The 18447-nt window shown below is 40.3% G+C and overlaps 1 protein-coding gene across 3 annotated transcripts in view; it reads right to left on the bottom strand.

The window, feature by feature from the left end:
• LOC129135418 (meteorin-like protein) overlaps window positions 1–18447 on the bottom strand; it is an 80241-nt gene that overhangs the window by 55837 nt on the left and 5957 nt on the right. For 2 of the 3 annotated variants that reach the window (XM_063816749.1, XM_054657203.2), the window contains exon 1: window positions 6250–6395. The exons of the other annotated variant lie outside the window; for it this stretch is intronic. The gene's annotated coding sequence lies outside the window, so the exon portion shown is untranslated. Of the gene's footprint in view, window positions 1–6249; window positions 6396–18447 lie in introns of those variants that run through there. 3 annotated transcript variants of the gene reach the window in all.

The raw sequence follows: 18447 nt of genomic DNA, 5'->3' as shown, positions 1-18447 counted from the left end.
GATACAGGGTTTTTTCTGCCATACTCCATTACCTCCAAGGCTAAAGTCAAAAGAGGGTGTAGTTATCACATGAAAAAATCTGGTTTGGATTTCCCAAATGTGTATGTAGTATTTGGTGATTTACCTTAATTTAACCTACAGTTCTTTTGGGTTGTAACAGTCTGACTCCCTTTCTGAAAACAAAACAAAATCGATTTTAAATGCTGAATTATAGATCTTTGCTGTCCAGTATAGTAGCTACTAACCACTTATGGTTATTTGCATTTCTATTTTAATTAATTAAAATTAAGTAAAATGCAAAATTCAGTTCTTCAGTTGCTCTAGCCACATTTCAAGTGTTACAGTAGTCACATATGGCTAGTGGCTGGGACAATGCAGATTATAGAACAGTTCCATCATCAAAGAAACTTCTATTGAACAGTGCTATTATATAATGTCATCTCCAGAGAAAGAAGACTTTAGAAAAAGTCAGAAACGGCCGGGCGCAGTGGCTCACACGTGTAATCCCAGCACTTTGGGAGGCCAAGGCAGGCAGATCCCTTGAGGTCAGGAGTTCAAGACCAGTCTGGCCGACATGGTGAAACCCCGTCTCTAGTAAAAATACAAAAAATTAGCTAGGCATGGTGGTGCATGCCTGTAACCCCAGCTACTCAGGAGGCTGAGTTGGGAGAATCACTGGAACCCAGGAGGCAGAAGTTGTAGTGAGCCAAGATTGTGCCACTGCACTCTAGCCTGGGTGACAGAGCAAGACTCCATCTCAAAAAAAAGAAAAAAAAAAGAAAAAGAAAAAGACAGAAACATCTTGAGGCAGGCACAGTGCTGTCATCTGTCCAATATTGAAGATGATTTAAGAATAAGAAAGAAGAAGAGAACAAAGAAGAGAAAAGGAAGTTGCCTTAGGTGTACCCACCCAGAAAAGGACAAAGGCATTCTTGTAGTCATTGTGTTGTATTTTAGCTCTTAAACTTTTTAAGAGATTAGAATAATTTGACACATAGAAGATCTAAACCACTGAAGAGGCTCTGAAGCAGATAAAAGTAGAAAGAAAATAAAAAACTAGTTACAAACTAAGCTTAACCACAATTCGTTTAAACGATACTATTTACTCTTCACATGATTGGTTTTTCTTTTGCTTTATAGTATGACATAGTTTATATCTTTAAAGGGGAATTAAAATATTTCTGGGAATTTTTAAATGTAAGTTCACATAGCCACATAAAAACTACAGAAACAGATAAAACCTATCTTCTCATTTATTCCCTAATCCATTCAAATTAAATATAAAAATCCAAGCAGCCACAGTGATATTCAAAAAAGCAAAAGTGAGACAAAACAAAATTCATTTGTCACCTGTGGAGGTAGTTACCTCACCTAATCTTCACTCCAAACACCAGTAATTTTTAAAAGACAGAAATAAACATATGTTCTGCCTTCCCAGAAGGAACTATGTTTCAGGGTAGCCAAATAACCCAGTTGTGAAGAAAATGGTCTGCTTATAGAAAAATGCCAGCTAAAACATGTAGATAGAATTAGAGAATTAGAAATTCACCATTTTGAAACCCCTAATGAAATAATCAACTCAAGCAAGGATCATTAATAAATGCTAAAACAATCAAGTAACTATTGATACAGAATATAACTGAATATACACATGGTACAAAGTTCACGTCACAGACTACTGGCTTGACCCAAGGGGGAATATAGCAGAGGAGATAGGCAGTGATCGCCCTAACCTTGCGATCATCTCACCATCACTAATGATGGGATGTGAATACACATTATTGCCTATGAAATAGTCTTTAAAAAAAGAAGTTGAACCTGAATCTAACTAAACCTTGCAATGGGCTGAACGTGTATGTCTTCCCAAGATTAATATGTTGACATCCTAACCCCAAAGGTGCTGGTTTTACAAGGTGGGGCCTTTAGGGGGTCATTAGATCATAAGGACAGAGCCCTCATGATTGGAATTAGTGCCCTTATAAAAGAGGCCCCAGAGAGCTAGCTAGTCTCTCCCACTATGTGAGGGCCCAGCAAGAAGGCCAATCTATGAACCAGAAAGTTGGTCCTAACCAGATATCAAAACCGCATGCTCCTTGATCTTAAACTTGCTAGTCTCTAGAACTGTGAGAAATAAATTTCTGTTCTTTATAAGTCATCCAGTTTTTGGTATTTTGTTATAGCAGGCCTAAAAGCCTTTAGAACTAACTTCCAGTTAACCAGGAAAAAACAGAGTGAAAAGTTAAATGACACCATAAAAAGCAACCAGAAAATTCCAGAAGGGGAAATATTCTACAGGACCACTGACTAGTTTTTCAACAAGTCAATTTCATTAAATAAATACATAAACAAAGAGTATGGGTATTTTCCAGGTTAAAAAAGTCTTGAGCTAAATAATCAAATGCAATGTGTGTCCCTTGATTAGAAGAAACTAATTTGAACAAACCAGCCACAAAAGATATTTCAGGGAGACCAAGCTGGAAGGATCACTTGAGGCCAGGAGTTTGAGACCAGCCTGGGCAACGTAGTAAGACCTCCATCTCTACAAAAACAATAAATTAGCTGGGCATGGTGGTGTGCACCTATAGTCCTAGCTACTCAGGAAGCTGAGGCAGGAAGATCACTTGAGCCCAGGAGTTTGAGGCTGCAATGAGCTATGATTGTTTCACTGCACTTCAGGCTGTGTGAAAGAGCAAGACTTTGTCTCAAAAAATAAAAGGACATTTCATAATAATTGAGGAAATCTGAATGTGGACTGGGTAATAAATGATATAAAAAAACTATTTTTTATTTTGTTTGAAAAGATGATTTTGTAAGTATACAGGAAAATGTTCTTATTTTTTAGAAATCTGCACTAAAGAATTTAGGGGTAAAATATCATTTTCTTTAATATACTTTCAAACACAAGCAAAAAATAATCATGACACAAATATAGCAAAATGTTTACAATCTATGTTCTATGTTTGCCTATGAGTGCCATTAATCTCATCTCTCTGCTTTTCTGAAAGTTTGAAATTTTCAAAGTTTTATAATAAATTTTTTTACATCCCATAATTTTATAATACATTTTTTAAAGTTTGAAGCAAATCAACAACTATAGCTTCAAAAATATCCTGACCCACAATAAACATTGAACAGGGTATATTTCTCCCATTTCCTAAAAAAGTTGGCCCAGGAAGGAGTTTGAGAGCTGCCATAGCTCTCCCAAGGCTCATTATTCTCCATCACTCCATGGGAAATCCCAAAATAAATTTTTAAAAAAGTTGTTTAAATTTATAATGTTTTTGATTCTATAATAATTTTATAATAAAAAATTTTTATAATGTTTTTGATTTTATATTTTTAATTTATAAAAATTTTTATACATGTTTATGTTTGAAATGTCTATTTCAAACTTTATGAGATATTAAAATATAAGTAATATAGTTCATCATTTTAGAAATGCCATGCTTTTCTTCTCCAGCAATTACATAATCAAAGAGTAACTGTAGTTTTTCCTAGAACATTGCTTTGTAGGCTGGGCATGGTGGTTTATGACATTTTAGGAGGCCAAGGCAGGCAGATCTCTTGAGATCAGGAGTTTGAGACTAGACTGGGCAACACAGAGAAACCCTATGAGTAGTAAAAACACAAAAATCAGCTGTGCGTAGTGGCATGCACCTATAGCCCCAGCTACTCAGGAGGCTGAGGTGGGAAGATCACCTGAATCTGGGGAGGTCAAGGCTACAGTAAGCCAAGACTGTGCCATTGCACTCCAGCCTGGGCAACAAAGTGAGACCCTGTCTCAAAAAAAAAAAATGAAATTTAATTTAAAAAAAGAAAATTGCTTTGTAAAATTAACTTTTTCAATCAAAACCAAGATTTTTCAGATATAGAGAATGCAGCCCACTGGTCAGATTTGTCAGTTCAAAGAGAATAAATTCTAGTTTCCTATTTTTCTAGCCTGCTTATGATTATCCAATAGGATATCAAAAAAGACCAAAGCCTTTGGGATCCAAGTTCAGTATTCCTGAGTCTAACTCAGGATGCCAAATCAGGAGACAAGCACATTCTCATCAATTTTCAATCATTCAAGACCAATTTTGCTTATAATTATCCAGTTCTTTTAGACCACCTTTCTCCTGAAGCCAGCCTTATGGCTATTCACTTCACTTTAGCATAAGCCCCCAAGAAGGTGAACAAAATGAGGAAAAGATTGGTTAAAGTTGGCTGTTTGAAATTCTGAAACATGTCCACCATTCCCTTCACCCATGCCCGCCCCTCTTAGAAGTAGTCCTTTCAGATTATTTAAGAGTCGATGCTTCTATGTGGATTTTGTCATCTGTCCTTTATAACAGCTAGTAGATTTAATTTGACTCTATTTTAAGCATATATTGACCTATGCTAATTATCTGTTAAAATAAATTCCACTCTTAGAGTTAATAAAGTGTGTTTGTCATGGAAGACCCATTGAAGTAAGAAGCTGAGGAGCCCTTATGGTAAAGTGGGACAAGAAATAATAAGACATAATAATTTTCCCATGCAAATCAACAACCATAGCTTCAAAAATATCCTGACCCACAACAAGTATTGGACAGGCCATGTTTCTCTCACTCCCTAAAAAATTGGCTCGGGAAGGAGTATGAGAGCTCCCATAGCTCTCCCAAGGCTCATTATTCTCCATCACTCCACAGGAACAGCCTGTCAGAGAAGAGTGAAAGTCCATTTGTCAACCTCTCTTCAACTCCCTGATTCTAGCCAAACTTCATCAATCCCAAGTGAGGAGCCAGAGAGAAATCAAACCCCATATATCCAGCACCATTGTCTACTGGAGTCAAAAATCACAATTCCACTACCCACCCCAACACCACTGGCCCTGTTTCTCCCAATTGCTTTTTATTGTGTTTTTTAAAAAATCCTCTTTCCCCATCCCTGCAACACCGAGAAGGAGGAATTATAGTAGATAAATATGAAGCATGGAGATCCTTTTAAAATGTTTTTAATAATAAATGAGAAAATGAAAAGGAGAGGGTTGGGAAGGAAGGAGGGAATTCAAATGCCAGGGAATTGTTCAGTTTCGCTTTTAAAGATGTTAACACTCATTTATACATCTGCAAGACACTCCCCTTGCAGAAGAAAAGTTCTATGAGTTCTATGAGTGTGGGTCTGGTTGCATGAATAAGGATAAAATTACTTTTTTAGACGATGTTTCCCACATATCATTCAGAGACCTCTGAAATTAGGTATCCTTCTTGTAGATGTCCTTGAGATGCTGCTGGACTTGGGAAAGAGGAAACTGGGATACGGGTCTATGCCAAAAGGTGCTTCTAGTTATAGGACAGAGAGGAAAGGGGCAGAGGGAGAAAAACCCGAAGTCTGAGAATCTGGATTGCAGAAGACTACCGAGGTCGTGGGAGAAGGGAGAGAAAACAAGGATGAAAAGCGAAAGGGGAAGAGGCATGAAATGTTGTCAAATGTCAAAAGGCATTTGGAGAGAAGTTGGGAATTGCATTAAGAAAACCACTGCAAATCTCATTTCAGACCATTTAGAGATATGCCCCCTGGGAACTGCGAGCTCAGGCTGTTTAGCATCAAACAAATGGATCCACTCCATCCCTACCCTAACTAAATAAAACATTCAGTAATTCCACTGGGTCAAAGAACCAAAATATTAAAAACCTTCAGGGCCTACTCTTGCCAAATATGTCAGGGATCGTGTGTGTGTGTGTGTGTGTGTGTGTGTGTGTGTTCTGAGACACCACTACTGTTAAATAGGCAGAGCTAAGACTTAGGGGACTGGCAGATTATTGCAAAAAGGGCACGGGGCAGAGGGACTATGTTGTGAGCCTGCGAAAGAAGTTTCTGTGGTGACTGTGGGCAGTGAACGCGTTGGGAACAGTATGGAAAACTGGGAGCTGCCTTGGAATCTACAGGGCCGGGTAAGAGAATGTCCGAAAGAAAAATGAGCAGGTGCGGGATGTGCGCAGAGTCGGAGAAGAGTCCAGGGCGCCCGGAGTGGCTCCAGGAACGACGGACACCCCTCAAGGCTTTTGGGGGCGGTGGGTACTAATAGAACCCAGTGTCCGGGGTGCGCCGGGGAGGCTGCGAGCGCGGCGGGAGTGGGGCGCTGGAGGGTGAGGACGCGGGACTGAGGAAGCAAAGCCGGGGCCGGGCAGGGGCCTCCCAGCTGGGCCCGGAGGCAGCAGGGGGACAAGGGCTAGGAGAGGGCGTGGCGGCGGCGCGGCGGGAAGCGAGGGGCATCCGGACACTCACCCCGTTGGCCGCGGCCATCTGCACCACGATCTCGATGGCCGTCCTGCTAAAGTACCTGCCGTCGCTGCCCACCACCATGGTGCAGCCCTGACCGTCGCGCAGGTCGGTGGACGACAGCACGCTCTGGATAAAGTCGGGCAGGTAGTTGCGCTGGCCCTCGAAGAGGCCGGTAGGTCGCCGCAGACCCCCGCCGCCAGCCGGCCGCTGGTCCTCGTAGGGCGCGGTGGGCACTGTCAGCACCGGGATGGGGCTCCCCTCCGTGGCGCCTCCTGGCCGGTCCTGCTGCGGCTCCCGGGGCCGGAGGGAATCTGCAGCCTGCCGGGGGCCTCCACCAGCCTGGCCGCGCGCCGGGACTCCACCTCGCGCCCGGGCCTCCTCTCCGGCAGGTCGGCGCCCTGCGCCCCGCACCCGCCCGCCTGGGGACCGCCCGCCTGGGGACCGCCCGCCCCTCCTCTCCGCGCGGCCGCTCGCTGACTCCCTCGGCGGAGATTGCTTCTGCCTTCCTGTAAAGTTTTCTCCCGCCCACCTTCTCCGCTGCCAGACCGCCCGAGGTGCCCTGTTTCTCCCCAAGTTGGACTCACTTTCGGGGTGTCCCAAAAGCCTGATTCCAGGGCCTGCTAGCCCGACCCCGGTGACGCCTGCACCCGCGCCTGGCCCCAGCCTTCACCCGCGATCGCCGCCCTCCGGGGCACACCCTCCGCCAGAAAACAGCCGGCGGGCGGCGAGACTTTGGGCAGAGTCCGGGTTCCTCTCCGGCGCCAGGCCCGTCCCCGTCTCCCTGGGAGTGCGCAGCCTACACGCACCTGTTTCTCTTTAGAACAAGGACGGGGAGGGATTTGGGAGGGGGCTGAAACCTTTTGCCATCAGCGAACAGCCTCAGCCAAAAATAACCCTGGAAAGGCGAGCTAAGAATGGTTATCTCCTGCCAGCGCTGAAATCGGAGGCTGGGCGCTGCGTGTGGGGTGTGTGTGTGTGTGTGTGTGTGTGTGTGTGTGTGTGTGTACCCTCCCACCCCGACCATTTGTTGAAGGGAATCACCACTGTCAGACTTCAATCCAACAGGACCCACTCGAGCCATCCACACTTGCCCCAGCCTCCTCCAAAACAGCACACTTTCCGGTATGGACAATTCTTTTTTTTTTTTTTTCACTTGTTTGTTTGTTGTGGTGGTTGCAACAGCAGCAACACAGACGACACATATTTCCCTATTCTTCTCGCCCTTCTCACCCTCCCTACCCAGCTCCTGCCTTAGAAACAGGCTTTCCTACACTGTATCTGTCCACACTGTCTGAACTCTTCCCTGAATTAATCGTTTTCAATAGGAGGGGGCTAAATCCCTTATTAATGCCCTACCAGGAGTGAATTAATAAAGCCAAGTTAAAGGAGAACTGGGTACCACATACTGTGCTAGTTTCCTTTGCATGTATCCTTTCATTCTGCTGGAGCTAAAGATGTTCTGCCTCCTCTCCATAAAACGCACCCAAACTCCAAAACCAGGAAATTCTCCATAGAAAATAGGAGTGAAGAGAGAAAAGACTAACAGGATAAAACCCAAAGCAGGAAGAAAGTTCTGTCTCCCATTTCTCTCAAGGAATTTTTGGACCCACCAAGGCTATTGTCCTGAAATATCCTGCTGCTTCTCCTTCCCCAAATATTGTCCACTTCCTGAGAGTAAGGCTGACTTGCCGCAGGCTTATAAAGTGTTTGGTCACAGTAAGACAACTGTGAGTAATAACACACATTGTATAGTGTTTTGCAATTGATAAAAGGCTTTGCATCTGTTTTTTCTTTGGAGGCTGAAGAAAAGAAGAATGGTATCCATGCAGTTCCCATTTTACAGATGAAAACAAGAGGACTTTTTCTGTGAAGTCAAGAAAGTGGTTACAATGGTACTTTCCGCCTGTCCGAATTATGTATTGCCCCTCCCCTTTCTATTAATAACATTGAAGTGTGATGGGACAACCACTGAAGCCGTCAGTTGAAACCTGCTGGGACTTTTTAGCCATTCTCTTCAACATAAAGAATGGGTGTTTTTGGAGGGGGTGAGAGGAATGGGGAAATGTTGTCAAAGAGTACAATGTTTTAGTTGAGACAGGAAGAATACATTTTGTTGAGATCTACAGCACAGCATGGTGACTGTAGTTAACAATGAAGTATTGTGTATTTCAAAATTGCTAAGACAATAAATTTCAAATGTTCTTACTACAAAAAAGATAGGTTTTGAGGTGATGAATCTATTAATTCTCTGGATTTAATTATTCCACAATGTACACATATATCATAACATCACATTATACCTCCGTAAATACCTAGAATTTTAATTTGTCAATTAACATTTTTTTAAAAGAATAGTGTGGCCAGTCGGAGAGGTAGGTTTTTTTTTTTTTTTCCTCTAGTCTCTACTCAGTCTCCAAGATCCCATTCCCCATAAAGTTCCTGTCACCCAGGTGGAGTGCAGTGGCACAATCATGGCTCACTGCACCCTCTCCCTCTTGGGCTCAAGCGATCCTCCCGCCTACAGGTACATGCCACCACGCCCAGCTGATTTTTGTAGTTTTTGTAGACATGGGGTTTCACCATGTTGCCTAGGCTGGTCTCAAACTCCTCAGCTCCATCAATCTGCCCACTTTAGCCTCCCACAGTGCTGGGATTACAGGTGGGAGCCACCAAGCCCAACCCATAAAGTTCCTAACTTTTTATCTCCCTGGGAGTGCACAGCCTACACACACCAGTTTCTCTTTAGAACATACTTAAGAGTCTTGGCTTAGCATCCAACAGACAGAACTTTAACACTTCTACGGATCTGTGCACCTGTCTATGGTGTGGGGTTTTTAAGATCTCTTTCTAATGACACTTCATTTTGCAAAGCAGGACAGTTTCATTCCCAGAAGAGCAGGTATGGTAAATCCTTTGTTCCAGTAACGAAGACAATGATCCAAACCCTAAGCCTCAGAGAAGCCCAGAAACCCTCCAGGCCTCCATCTCTCTGCTCCTAGCACCTGCCTCTCTCTTGACATCAACATCATTCTCCCCTCTCACAGCCCAGCTCCTTCCACAGACCCAGGGATTAGGCACCAGCACCTCAGACTAGATTTTAGAGAATTACCATTCAAGAGGCAATCCTCTTCCCTTGGTTCCCATTTCAAGGTTCTCAAAGACTGGAACAGGGCTAGTTTGAGGCAATGTGCCCTACCACATAGCCAGAAAGAACCTTACAGTGAAAAGGAAAACAATTCTTCCAAAGTAAGGGGGTGCTGATCCCCAGAGGGAGGACAGATGGGCAACCAAACAGTAACCGGGCCACCACGTGCTTCACACTCACTGATCAAGGATTTCTAAAACCACTTTTCTTTTCTCTGAATTTATATAGGACTTTGTATCACTCATAAAGGAATGTCTTATAGGCTGATAACACCTTTCTATTCATGCTTATACTTAACATTTAGGCTAGGATAATTTCCTAACCTCAGTGTCCTCACTATAAGATGGGAATTATTATAATCCCTACCTCATAAATTGTTGGGAGGATTAAAATACTTAGTAAAGTGCCTGACTAATAGAAAGGCATTCAATAAATGTTAGCTATTCATGGTGTCATCATCATTATATTTACCATTATTACTAATCTCCTGTATTGCAAGAATTACAGTTTATATTTTTGTAGACCATCACTGTAGCTAAAGGGTCTTTGGGCCATAGGTGATATTCCATAAAGGTTGGTTAAATTGATCTGTGGTTTTTGACTATGGAAACTCAGAACTCCCTCAAAATGTACAAAACAGATTTACCTGCTAAATAAATCTCTTCAAAGCTGACCCCAGGTTTAATTGAATTAATTCCAATGAATTTGTCACAATGATGGAGAAAGGAAACTTAGAGGGCCCCACAGTTGTTTGCTGGTAAAATGAGAAGTTTGGATTAGATCAATGTTTCCCAAAATATTTTCCTCAGAATGTTAGTGCCCCTCGAATCCTGCACAAAGCAAGAGTTTCATGACCAAGTAGCTTTTAAAACTCCTGTACACTCTACTCCCATTCTTCACAATGCACACTTTCATATTAAAAGTTCTGAGAGGTCCTCAACAGAAGACATCACTTAACTTTTTTTTTTTTTTTAAGACAGATTCTCACTCTGCCACCCAGGCTGGAGTACAGTGGCCACCACTCCTGGCCTAAAAGTTTTTTAACCTGGTGCTTCCCAATCTAAACTCACAGTGACCAGTTTTCTTAATGAAAGAGAATCAGACTAGCTTGTAACCATAGCTGGTGACACTCCCCTGCCCCATTCCTTGTATGTCCTCAGTGGACTAGGTCAGGAATAAATAAATTTTCCTGATTCTCAAGGGCTGGTCATTCCTTTGCACTGAGCTCAAAGCTTCTCTGTAGCATGGGTCACAATGAATGGTAGCCCTGATAGCCTAGAGTAGCCTTTCAACCTTCTCTGAGCCTCTAAAGACTGAGGATCCTTGGCATGAAATAGCAGCAACTGATATACCCTTGCTTCCCCTGGGGACTCTCTTGCTCTCAAAAAGGCATCAGCCATCATCTCCATCTAGAGAATATACTAGCTGACTCAGCTTGACCAGCCTGTCCCAAAATGAGAATCTGGGTAAAATAAGTATTGAAACACTTCATTCCTTGTAGATTCACAAAACACATGAGCATATTAAAGACTATGAAGTTCCGCAGGAAAAAAAACCTATTTAACTTTAATCCAACATTGCCAAGTTTTATTTGACCATGGAAGATTTTTCCAAAACACTTACAAACAGATCAAGGACATTAATCTTTCATGAAACACTTTAGATCCCCAGGGTCCTCGCCAGCTACATCATTCTGTGATTTTCTTTTTTATTTATGATGCATTAAAAGATTAATCTCTATCAGACTTCCATTTAGAAATTCACCAGAATGTGCAAAGGCAGCAGGTAAAATTGCTGAAGGGTATTATAAAAATACCCTCCAGTAATTTTTGAAACTTAATCTGAAATATTTATATAACTATATATTTCAGTTTGTATATTATATATATATGTATATACACACATATATGTGTGTATATATATTTGTGTATGTATATCTATATCTATGTATATATGGCATTATATCCGTTTTACAGATGCAGAAACTGAGCTTTAGAGGGGGTGAGCAATTGGTCCAAAGCCACACAGCACACAGGTAGTCATTGATAAAGGTAAAAACAAGAGTTGAAGCCTGAGGTGTAAGGACACAGAGACAGGTACACAAATGTTTACAAGTTACACATATGACACGTGCCTTTAACATGAATTTCTTGAACATTCATTTAGAGGCCTTACAATGAAGACATCAGAGTGGCAGCAAGTTCTGTTGGAATCAGGGGAGCGTGTTCTTCTATAATCCCCTGGCTGACAGGAAAGCACACTGATTTGGCCCATGGTAGTTATACACTCCCATTGAGTCAGGGGCCACTTCTATGCACACAGGAGGTGCTAAAAATATGCTGTTGACTCATTGCCTCTAAGAGCAGAAGAAATGCCAAAAGTATAGGACAAGAGGCAGAAAAGCACACGGAAAAATGTCATAGGGCAGTCCTCTAAGGAAGTGTTAGATCCCTTTGAAATCTGTCCAAACACTTTCTTGTGCTGGGGAAAGTCAATTACATATTTCAAGCAACCCCACATGTCATACGAGTATCTTGTACATGTTTGCGTACTCGTGTCTGTGAACTTACATCTCAGACTTCAACTTCTCGCTTCCCACCCTTATCAATGACTGCCTGCATGGCCTTGGGCAAGTTGCTTTCCCTCTTCAAAGCTCAGTTTCTGCATCTATAAAATGGACATAATGCTACCTACCTCATGGGGTTAGTGATCACATTTAAGGAGCTAATATGTGGAGATTGCTTACACAGTACCTGTCACATAATAAGGGGTTAATAAGTGTTTGATGTAATTGTTTTGATTATTACTACTATTACTAAAATAATAATTACTACAATAATAATGATTCTTATTCTCTATATTAGTATTATCTTTGAAAATGGGCATGGATTATGTCTATGTAACCGTTTTGGCACAATATCTAGCATTATATCACATACAAATTAGAGAATTCATGTTATTAAGGATGAAAAAATATTTTTACTGACCCTTAAATTCTTCGTAAGTAACTGCAAAAGAAGCCATTATCCCAACACATGAAATAAAAAAAAAATTCAGTTCCTCTGGAGTTTGTTTTTGGAGGTAGCCACAGGATACCTAAATTTTTTTTTCTTTTCAGAGAGACCAAGGGGCTCACTAGGTTGACCAGGCTGGTCTTGAACTCCTGGCCTCAAGCCATCCTCCCACCTCAGCCTCCCAAGGTGCTGGGATTACATGCATGAGCCACCACATCCAGCCTACCTAAAATATTGAATGCTGTTAATAAATCTCCTGAGGCCAGCATAAGAAGGTGATGGGCAAAACTAATGCAGGTATGTTTTTCTGGCTTTTTCATGTATTGGGCCCAACTTTGAAAAGCACTTAATATTAATGGCTAACTTGCAAAATTTGTGATTTATTAAAAGCAGATTTTAATTGTTTTACCTAAAAATAATAGGCCTCTGATCTGCCAAAGATGAAGATTTAATTTCTAGGTGTTCCCCACAATACCTAGAAACATCAGTGTAATCGATTATTAAACACTTTAGAACTATTCTCATCAAAGTTCTTTATTATATAATACAGCAAAAGAAAAGTTTCTTTTCTAAAGGCTTCTCTATACTTTTTTTAATAGTTGAATTTCATTTCTGAAGGCTCCTAAAAAGAATAGAATTTAGATCTTTATTAAAGAGGAAATATATTTTCCATGTTTAATTTAAATTACATTCCATCAGTCATTTGCAATCTTAGCCTACACGGAATTTTTTTTTTTTGGTAGTTTTTATGTTTGGGCTTTAGGAGGGGATTCCCAATAATCTCTATATAAATATTTCTAATCTCTATATAAATATTTTAACATTTCAATGTAAATTAGTTTTTTAAAGCTATTTTATCCATAAAAATAATGAATTTGCATGGCTGAGGGTGAAATAATGTGTTATCAGGACCCCTCAGTTTTGGGGGTTGTGAGTAGATCCCATCTTCATGTTCCTCCAGCCCAGCCCAAGCCTGGCTCAGGTCCTCCTCCCCCATTTGTCAGGAACCACCATCCCCAGAGATTCTATGTGCCCTGCCTGACCAGTGTTCTCCATCAGAGTTTACCAATCTTTTGTTCATTCCCTCAGAGCACAGCTAAGCAAGAGTACACTAATTTGAAAATTAACTCAAGCAAATAGAGGAACAATATCCCCAACACATTGCATTTTAACATAGGGTTTCCTGGACACACTGTTTCAACCCAAGAGTTGGGCTAATAGTAGGAGTTCCATCTGCTAAAATACGGCTGTCAGCTTCAGGGGAAATTCATGAACGTCTTCGTAGTTTGTTTTTACTTTTCACTTGGCACTGTTTCTAAAATTTCCTCTGAAGCCAAAAAATAAGTTATTTCCCAGCACATTGGTCGCTTTTCGTTTATCATTGGATTGATTTTTGTAACTTGCAGTAGGAGCTGAAATCGACCAGGGGGTTCTTATCCAACAGACAGCAGCAAAACTCTTTGTGTATCTGAGTTCCTTTCAACAAGTGTGACTTCCTCAATGGCATCATTCGTGAGCGTAACACAGAGCTCAGCAATAACATTTCTTCACTAACCCTACCAGGTATCCAACATAGGATGTTACTTCCTTTCACTGTTTTCCGACTCCTGGCAGATATTAATCATTGGGATTTGGGAACAAGGAAATAGAATTTCTGAGAATGCTTGGGAATTCCCAAATTCATATGATTTTCATAACACTTCACTTACAAGTTTTTGAAAAATAATAAGTGACTATAATAACAAGCAAATAGTCGTTTTTTTCTGTAACAGGATTACATGAAAAGTTTTAGTAGTCTTCTGTTTTAAAAAGATATGATAACAAATGATGATTTATTATTATTATGAGCCAACATATTGTAACAAGATTATAAAATCCAATAGCATTAATAGAGAAAACATTAAAAAGAAATGAATATTATCACAAAATAAATGCTAAAGAAAAGTCCTTTAAAGATTGAAAGGTAACACCACAAATACTTAATGCTTTAATCATTGTTTACATGACATTGTTCAACAAGGCATCAATCATCCCCTCCAATACCATTTAAATAACGTAACATTCTGATCTCCTGGCAAGATGAACAGCACTAGAAAGAAGCAACTGTCAAAATTGCCGATTTAAGGGCATATTTTGTTTCTAAAACTTGGCATTTCTTAGAAAACCTCTCATAGGATTTGTAAAACATATACTATGCCTATGAACACATTAATATTTATTTGCAGAAATGGTTCATTGTTAGCAGTGGACAAGGCCATGAACACACACTTGTAACACAGCAACAGATACAAGAAAGTCTGACTGAGGCTCCTTTACTGCTCCTGTCCTGTTCACCTTAACTTTCATCTCCACATGTCAGTGCTTCCTCATCTTGCTTGACTTGAAGTCAGTGCATTTCTTCAAGCCAGTAAGTTCTCTATACTGACTATTAAGCTGTAATTTTCACAGGAAAATTAGAATGTTCCTTCCCATTTTCCTAATTTCTCAACTGATTTTTCTCAGAATTCAGAATCCATAAATATTGAAATGCCAGGAGAGAATTTCCAAATGGAAATGCTGTTCCCTTCGTCCATTTTCAGAAGAAACTGTAGCATAGTGTTATCCTTCTCTTCTCCAATTTTTTTTCCTGCAAACTTATGGTTATCACCTCTTTAAGTGCGTAGCTCACAATTTTGCCTCCCCTGCAAATGGTCCCAAAACAGTGAAGTGGGTCCTCTTTAGCTGTGTCTTTAGTACATAATCCTGCGTTTCTGACCATATGCAGGGAGTGTGACCCAGGGAAGGATCCCTGACTCAATGGGATTTCTCTTGCTGTCTCTAGAATTTGAACACCGGAACCCAGACGTACAGAGGCTGGGAGCCATTGTGGTGTGCTATATTGATGACGGCAGTGGGTGGTGTGGGGGCAGTTAATTGACAGCTACCTGTTGCTGACATCCCAGGAACTGCCTGAACCTCCTCTTTCCCAGTCATAAGATATCTAAGATTCTGCAGTATTCTTCATTAAATCCTAGCATGGTTTAAGCTAGGCAGAATTAGGTTCTGTTGCTTTCAATCAACAGAACCTTAGCTAATACATTGTTATTTCCTGGTCTTTGTTCCTTTAATTTTCCAGGAAAATAAGGGAAAATGGCTTACTGGTTTTAAAAAGAGACAAGGGACAACATACCATTTATGCAAAATTTAGAAGCACTCAAAGGAAACTCTGGAAAGTTCCTGAGACATATATAGGTAGGATCAGCATAAAACTTAAACAGTGTATCTAGATCATGGTTGCCATGGTTGCCTTGACACAATGAACATCTGTATCAAGATCATATTTTCTTGGTGGGACAGAGAGAAGCACAAGGCGGGACTCACATTTACAGTAATCCTTGTTTTCCAGGGACCATACAACCCAGTTTGTCTAGAGCTGTTCATCTTAAGTTTGTTATCCCACCATAATTATAAATAGAACCTCCTTTTTCTCTCAAGAATATCCCACTTTGGATGATAATTTCTGTGACTACCCATTAAGAATATTTAATAACTATAGAAAACTGCTTATCTATATTTTTTGTATGTTTGAAACATTTTATAACAAAAATATCTTTAAAGTTATCACCTACACAGAATATAGCTGCCAAATGCTCCTACTCTGCTATTCTAACCATGAATCCCTCTGGGGCCCCTTCCTCCTACGGTGCTTGTGAGGATGAAATGAAATAAGCTTTATGAAGTGCCCAACAGTGACCAACACTGAATAAAATACAGCCACCATAGGTGGCCTTCCCTCATGTTCACCAAACTCCTGATAAGTTATTCGGTGATGTTTTAATCTTAATATTTTATGTAGATTATACATTCATCTGATTCAAAATGCAAAAGGTACAAAAGCATATACAGTTAAAAGTTTCCCAACCCACTACCATTTATCTCCCTGGAGGCAACTGTTTCCAGATTTTTGAATATCCTTAAAGAATATCATATGTATGGAAAAGAAAGATTATATATTTATATGCATCTGTGTATGCATTTTCCTATGAGAGGCTCACAAAGTCTCCTTGAAGAGATATCATTATTACAAATACCCCTCAATTTACAATGGGGTTATATTCCAATAAACTTATGAAAATATTGTAAGCTGAAAATGCATTTAATACACTTAACCTACTAAACATCATAGCTTAGCTCGGCCTACCTTAAACACTCACATTAACCTACAGTTAGGCAAAATCATCTAACAGAAAGCCCATTTTATAATAAAGTGGGCTTTGAATATCTCATGTAATATAATGAATACTGTACTGAAAGTGGAAAACAGAATGGTTGTATGGGTACTCAAAGTACAGCTTCTGCTGAATGTGTATTGCTTTCAAACTATCTTAAAGTTGAAAAATCATAAGTCAAAATATTGTAAGTCAGGGATTGTTTGTACTTCTACTTTACATGATGAAATTGAGCCTTGAAAAGATTAAGTGACTCGCCCAAGCTCACACTGGCAGTTAAATAGTGAAACTTGGATCCAAATTGTTCAGTCACTACATGTATTGTCTTGAAATTTGAAAAAGAGGAAGAGGAATTAAACTACTAAATTGAAGGAATATTTTAGGCATAGAAGAAGCAGATGCCTTCATGTCCAAGTGATTGTGAAAAGCCCACTTGCCCCAAAATATGTCTCCTGGTCATATGAAATTCCACCATTTCAGATTTTTACCTGGGGATTTAGAGTAATCTGCTGTTTTCCTAGAGCTCCCCTAAAATAGAAATAGAAAATTTTGGAAGGCTAAATATATGCTAACATTGGAAAACTCATTTTCTCCCCTTCGTAAGGCAAGGTACTGAAGGAGGGGGCCCTACGGGCTGTGCAGGGACATCCTGGAGGCATGGGGAGAAGAAACTGAAAGGCAAGGTTGTATGGAACAAAGAATACCGATCTCAGGATTCTCCCTTGAACCTGCCCTAACTTTGTTCAAATAGACTTAGCCACTGACCTACTGTCAAAAGACCACAGCCAATCTGACTTGTTTTCAATATAATGATGAATATTGATTTGGTCCCTTCATCCAACATTCTCAGCTGGATCTTTTTTTGACCAAGGATATACATTACTAGGTGAGTACAGGCAGTTAATTCTTCCACACGGGACTTTGGAGTTTCTGAGTTAACCAGAATCACCCACCTTAACATCTGCCAGTTAATACCCCAAGTCCTGACCAGTGCCCCCTACCTGCTATGCCTCATGTTTTCAATATAGCATAAAATCAGAAATGAAAGATGAAACATCATAGCCAATATCACAGAAATACAAAGGATCCTAAGAAACTGCTAGGTATAATTACACACTAACTAATTGGATCATCTAGAAGAAATGGATAAATTCCCAGACACATAAAACCTACCAAGATTGACTCATGAAGAAATTAAAAAATCTGAACAGACTAATAGCAAGCAAGGAGGTTGAATCAGTAAGAAAATGTCTCCTATCAATGAAAAACCCAAAACCAGATGGCTTCCCAGATTAATTCTACCAAATATTTTAAGAAGAACTAATACCAGTCCTTCTCAAACTCTTCCAAAAAGCTGAAGTGGAGGGAATACTTCCAAACTCATCTTACAGGGCCAGCATTACCCTGATTCCAAAGCCAGACAAGAACACTACAAGAAAGGAAAATGACAGGCCAATATCCTTGATCTACATAGATGCAAAAATCCTCAACAAAATCCTAGCAAACCAAATTCAATAGCAAATTGAAAGAATCATTCACCATGATCATGTCATGGTTCAACATAAGCAAATCAATACATATAATATACCATATTAGAAAAATAAAGGATAGAAACTATATGGCCATCTCAATAGATATAGAAAAAGCTTTTGACAAAATTCAAAACCCTTTCATGGTGAAAAAAAAACACCCAACAGATCACGTATTGAGGGACTGTATCCCAACAAAATAAAGGCCATATATGACAAACCCATAGCTAACACCATAATCAATGGTGAAAAGTTGAAACTTTTCCTCTACCATCAGGAACAAGACAAGGATGCCCACAGACACC

The sequence above is a fragment of the Pan troglodytes genome, chromosome 7 (assembly GCF_028858775.2).
Source record: "Pan troglodytes isolate AG18354 chromosome 7, NHGRI_mPanTro3-v2.0_pri, whole genome shotgun sequence".
Classification (NCBI taxonomy): domain Eukaryota; kingdom Metazoa; phylum Chordata; class Mammalia; order Primates; family Hominidae; genus Pan; species Pan troglodytes.
The sequence above is the reverse complement of the archived record's forward strand: the minus strand, read 5'-3'. Positions and strand labels throughout refer to the sequence as shown.